Raw genomic sequence first — 6,583 nt, forward strand, 5'->3', positions numbered from 1 at the left:
CGAATTCTCCTCAGGCTGCAGCCATTTCTTTAAAATTTTAGAAAGCTCTGACCGGTTTTTCTTTATCATAGCGCCATTGGTGATAGCGCTGGGCTCGGCCTGGCACAGAAACTCAAATGCGAACTAATATCTCAGACTTTAGGCACAGATAATCAGAGGCCCGTTCCTCATCTAGATCCATATAAGCTCGCTGAGCTTCCCCAGTCAGATATGGCGCCAGCCTCTCAGCCCAGTCTTTAGGAGGCCATTTTGCCCTTTTTGCAAGTCTCTCAAAGGACACCAGATATGCTTCTATGTCATCACCTGGCGACATTTTATGGAGAACTGGACCAAGTGGTTCATTTCTGTCATGCCTCACCTGGCTTAATTCTTCTCTTAAGAGCCTTATGTTTTCCACCTGTGCCTCGGAAACTCGTAGCATCTGAGCTTGCTGTTCTTGCTGCGCAGCGGCCACATTCACGAGGGTTCTCAGTACTTCCTCCATGTTGACGTCTGCGCGGGTTGGGTAGCGGAAACTTGCTTCCCGGAGCATCCCACTTCTGACACCACCTGTGGCAAGAGCCCGCTACTGCAGAAGCACACGCGAACAACTTCTTCCTTTTTATGTAGTTTTATTGTCAGGATGGTAAATGTTTTGACACCGTACAGATTTCACAGCATTTCTTGGAGACCTTAAACGCTAGCTAGACATAGCTCAGCTCTCTCAAGACCAGCCAGCTATCCCAGCGTTGGTCTCCCTGAACAAATGAAACAAACAAGCTTTTATACATGATGCTCCTCCCCCAGCCTTAGCTTGATGGACAGGTGACACACCCACCTTCTCTTTAAAAGAAAACACCCATCACTGGCTCTGTTTGCACAACCAGACACGCCCTGTCTGTTTGCTGAGAGGAAGGATTTCAGATCATGTAAGTTTAACCAAATTTAAACTATTGCTTTTCATACATAAGTCTTCACTCTAGGTGCATTACTGCACAAATGTTTTACTCTACTTCCCTGCTTTCTCTGCATATTACCAGCTAAATGCCTCCTTTTGTTACAACACATATACACATTTCACTTAAAATATTTAAATAAACATTTACACACTCAGCGCCAGGGTTTAACCCATTCAATGCTGTGGCGCCAGGTATTACACTCCTGGCGCTGTAGCGCACATTAAAAATACATTATATAAATGTTGATGGTGATGTTCAGTTCTTCCATTTCACCCCTCTCTCTTCTAAGACCATCTTGTTTTTAGAGCTGTGTACATCCAGATGCACCATTAATGAATAATCAGAAGAGAACCTGACTCCTGAACGTGTCCTAATATGTAGATTTTTATTTAAAAAAAAAAAAAAATCATCTAAGAATGATTTATTTACTTGCACTGTAGGGGGTCCCTCAGCAAGAGAAACAGTATAAATGAAGGTGAATCCCATCACTCACAGTGACCTCGGCACTCTGGGGTACAAATAGACGTTTAAAAGAAGAGAATCTACGCAGGGACAGATGTGAATGGCTCCTATCCTCTGTATAGCATATTATGGCATATTATGATTAATGCTATATAAATATGATGATAATAAATGATGCAGCAAGACTGATCTTCCTCTCACCGCTTCACATCTGCTGCACCACTGTGCAAATCCCTACACTGGCTCCTTGTGTCCTCCAGAATCAAATTCAGATTACTCACCCTTACCTACAAAGCCCTCAACAAAACAACCCCTGCATACATCTCAAATCTCATATCAAAATACTCCCCCTCCCGCCCTCTTAGATCTACCTCTGACCTGCTCCTTGTCTTATCTCTGGTAACCACCTCTTACTGCTGCCTACAAGACTTCTCCCGTGCTGCTCCCCACTTATGGAATTCCCTTCCACGCTCAATCAGACTTTCCCACAGCCTTCAAATCTTTAGACGCTCTTTGAAAACCCATCTTTTTTTTTAGAGGCATTTATTTTGTCTACCTTGCATGTTCCTGTTTTATGTATGTCCTGTTTTCCCTACTGTACGGCAATATCGGAGCACTCTGGTGCCTTACAAATCTACAATAAGAATACTATATCGTATGCCCAGTCCCACAATTATACAGCATTGCAGGAGGTATAGTGCAGTGTAGTATTGGGTACAATGCAGCATAGTGCATACAGCATTGCAGAAGATATAGTGCAGTATAGGAATGGGTACAATGCAGCATAGTGCATACAGCATTGCAGGAGATATAGTGCAGTTTAGGAATGAGTACAATGCAGCATAGTGCATACAGCATTGCAGGAGATATAGTGCACTATAGGAATGGGTACAATGCAGCATAGTGCATACAGCATTACAGGAGATATAGTGCAGTTTAGGAATGGGTACAATGTAGCATACTGCAAAGTTATCTTTAATGAAGACTGTGGTTTTAAAATAGAAGGCAAGTCATTTATGTCCTAGCTAACAAAAGATTGCGCAGTTTGATCGAGACAATTCCATAAAATGGAATGGGGTGCAACAATGTATGTGCTATCCCAATAAATGGGCTTTATTGTGTAAATTAATATGTTTTGTGTGGCTGCATTTTTCCCTTTGGTAAATTTGTCCCAGTGGATCCAGCAATTCTATGGTTTGGTTCTCCTGATAAACGTGTTACTGTAGATAGATTCCTCCTGTCCTTTCATCAGCCGGATGTATTGTACCTTAGTAAGAATCTCACCTTCTCTTTGGACTTGATTCAGGAGGTTAAGGACATTTCTTTAATTGACATCTTGACTGCTCCTTTCATTTACATGTTGGACAGATTAAATGGTGTTAAGATGTCAGGGGACACAGTAAATGATTGGCTTTGGATCTTGTTATAAAACATTTACATGCTCCAGACCCCCCATATTCATGTAACAAGTAGGATTTCCTGGGGAGATCCCCATATTTGTTATTGGTCATGTTTGATTAAGGAGTTTTTGGTCCTATGTGGTTTCTCCAGAGATCTGACGTGGATGGAGACTCTTTGGCAATGTACAGATTAAGAAAGGTACAAGACTAGATGCCCCAAAACAAACACATCGTGCATGACCAGGAGGACAATTTCAACATTATTAAAAGCATTCAATAGAGCAAATTTAATGATCACCTTTAACAGTTTTAATCACTAAGTCACTTAGCTGTGGGTTACATCACACACACACATATATCTCACAGCTGTGTGTGGTGATCTGATACCTTTTACTACAGCTGTGAAGTACTAAATGTGGGATGGTTCTACCATATCTGTACAGTTAAGGAATAAAAGCTGACACCGACACTGATAAGGAATGAAATAGATTGATTATAACCTACACAGAGGATCATTAAAATGGTTACTGTTGCGGATTTCCAGAAACTGACATATGCTTTTAGAACTGGTGGTAAAGGTCTTCACCTATAGCAGCTGCCGTTCCCAAAGAGTTAACAGCACTCACAGGTAATCTGATACCCCAGGGCTTAACTCAAACATAGTAAAAACTTATGTACAGTAACCAATAGCATGGAGGTAGGAGGCAGAGAAACCAGCAACAAAGCACTCGAATAACCAGGGACAGGCCAGAGGTCATGGGTCAGAAGCGAGTAGGAATATCACAGACAGGTCAAAAGGTTGGGGATGGCCGTTAGCGGCGAAATTCCAGGAGACAGAGCCAAGTGTCAGGGGAAATGGTCATACAAGCAGGGTCCAAGAAACAAGCCAAGGGTCACAACGTGTATCAAACAGAGCCAAACAGTGTATCCACAGGAACGGAGAGTATGTCAGCTAATGCAGAGATGCAACGCTATAACTGACAGGTTAAGCCCTCCCTGCATTAAATACAGCCAAGGACCAATCAGGGGAAAGAATGCATATAGCCCTGTACACACACAGAAGGCAGAATAGTTAATGAGCGCACGCCATGGATGACAGCTGATTTCCAGGATGCAGAAGCAGTGGGGATTGCGTCCTGGTTACCGATTTTAGCAGGAGTCTATCAGTGGACACTTAAATTTTTTACCGGTTAGACATATTGTCTCTGTTACCTTGAGTACACAATGACATGGCTTGACTGAATTAGCTATTTGGCTGGATACACTTAAAGGGGGGTATTCAATTGTTCCTCCGGGCGCCGCCGGAACAAGCGCGTTAAAACTATTACCGTTTATACGGTTAACTTGCGCGTAAAAACCGTTAATACGGTAGTTTACTCGCTGAATTTCATATCGCAGCTCAGGGAGCTGCGAGATGAAATTCAGCGAGTAATTACCGTATAAACGGTAATAGTTTTAACTCGCTCGTTCTGGCGGCGCCCGGAGGAACAATTGAATACCCCCCAAAGTGTTACAATATTACATCAGCGAATAACATGACACTTAACCCTTACGTGGAACATTAAGACATTTGACACATTGTATCTGCAGAGTTACATGATCGAAGTCTCATATACAGTTTGATATAATAACATTTATATTGAAACATATTATTATATTTCCCCCTGCTATATCAGCCAGTATAGTACTGTGGAGACACATTGCACATTATCTGGAAATTCTAACCTAATTTCCTCCTAGATTACCTGATGACCTGAACAGTTAACTTGAGCTGCCAGCTAGCTATCTTAACAGTCACAGTATCTTAACAGAGTTGTTCTTATACTTAGATTGGGAAGATGCAATTAGTTCAAAAGATTCTTCATCCACACACAATGTAGATAACCTTATCCTAGAGCACAGACACTCATTAGGTTTTGCGGAAACTCAGTTTGGGGATCCTGTTGCTCTTTCTCTTTAAGAGACCTAAGAGGCAGGTTGTTTGTTTCCCCCCTCACCTCAGCTGTTGGACATGGCGTCTGACGCTTATCAGAAACCGAATAAACAGTTTCAGATGCTGAAACTGTGGCTCAGCTATCCCTACACAAGGCAGATTCTCTCTTCAGGACCCAACTGACAGGAAATGTGTTATTATTCTCCGCTCGGCCTATGTCAGGGCAGGGAGCTTGTTTAGAGCCAACTTGTGCACAGCCTGGGTTAATAAAGCCATTCAGCTGTGGCCAGAGCAGTTGGTTAATGGCCTCCAGGATAATGTTCCTAGATTCTTCATTAGTAGAACACATCCAGGAGGCATCTGATTATGTGGGTCAGGCATTTATGGATCCTGTGTCAGTCACCTCTTGGTCCTTGGGCCTGATCATTGCGGCCACCCATGCCTTATGGTTACATTCCTGGGCAGTGAATGTGGACTTTAAGTGCACCTTTGAAGCTTTTGATGCTATTTGATGGTATCACGTTGTTTGGGTCTGAATTAGAAGAGGTTATTCAGGTGGCTACAGGAGGCAAGAGTACCTATCCTTCAGCTCAACTAAACTCAAGCAGTTCTAGTGTCGGTCCTTTCGTTCCTACAGGAGTGGTCGGGAAACTCCTTCTAGCGGACAGTCCTCTGCTCCAAGAAGAGCACACCACAGAGATCGAAGATCGGCAAGACATGGAACCCCCAGACCAGGGGACAAGGCTGTGGCATGACAGGATCCCACTCCAGCATACTGTGGTGGGGACTCGTTTACTTCACTTGCAGGCCGCAAGTCACTTTAGGATGCCATCAGGAAGCTTCTGTTGCCCGGAGTAATTGTCCCTGTCCCACAGCAGGAAAGAGACAAGGGTTTTTTCTAAATCCTCTTCCTGGTTCCCAACCCCGATGGTCATTCCGTCCCATCTTAAACTTGCACTCTCAACAAACAGGTATGCATGGTCAAATACCAGGACGCTCATGGTTCGAAGGGAAGCATCTCTTCTCTGTTGTATGAAGTTGTTGGGATCTATGCTATCTGTGTTCGCGGGGTTCCCTTTGCACAATTCCATTCTCGTACTCTCCAGAGAGAGATTCTTCAAAAATGACTCCCATGAACATTTGGACATGCAGATCATCAGACTTTCCAGAGCCACATGCTTCTCCCACTCATGGTCGCTGAACAGACAAAATCTAGAAAAGGGACTGTTCTTTTGCAAATGGACCTGGACCCTGGTCACCAGAGACACCAGTCTATCCAGTTGGGGTGCAGTCATCAGGATTCTATGATTTCAGGGTCTCTGGTCCCATCAGGAGACCACTCTACTCATCAATTTCCTGGAACTAAGGGCAGTTCACTGAGCATTATTTCAGAGGCAACGGTTCCTAAGCGGGAAATCCTTGAAAATTCAATCACTAAATCACCAGGGGGGGACTCGCATTTTCATGGCAATGAACGAGACAACCAGAATCATGTCTGGGGCGGAATAATATACTTTCGGCCATCTTCATCCCAGGCGTGGAGAATTGGGAAACCAACTTTCTCAGTCGTCACCAGGTGCCCCCCCTTGGAATGGTCTCTCCACAAAGAGGTGTTTGCCTTACTGGTGCAGCGTTGGGGGACGCCAGACATCGATTTTATAGCATCCCAACGGAATTTTCAGGTTCCTCTTTACTGCTCAAAATCAAAAGATCCTTGAGCGGGTTATACAACAATACCTTGGCACTTCAGACTTATGTATCTGTTTCCTCTGTCTCCCATGCTCCAACAGGTGATAAAAAATTTAAAAAGAGAATGCGTTCCCGCAATTCTGGTGGCACCCAATTGGCCA

This window comes from Mixophyes fleayi, chromosome 4, assembly GCF_038048845.1.
Source record: "Mixophyes fleayi isolate aMixFle1 chromosome 4, aMixFle1.hap1, whole genome shotgun sequence".
NCBI lineage: Eukaryota > Metazoa > Chordata > Amphibia > Anura > Limnodynastidae > Mixophyes > Mixophyes fleayi.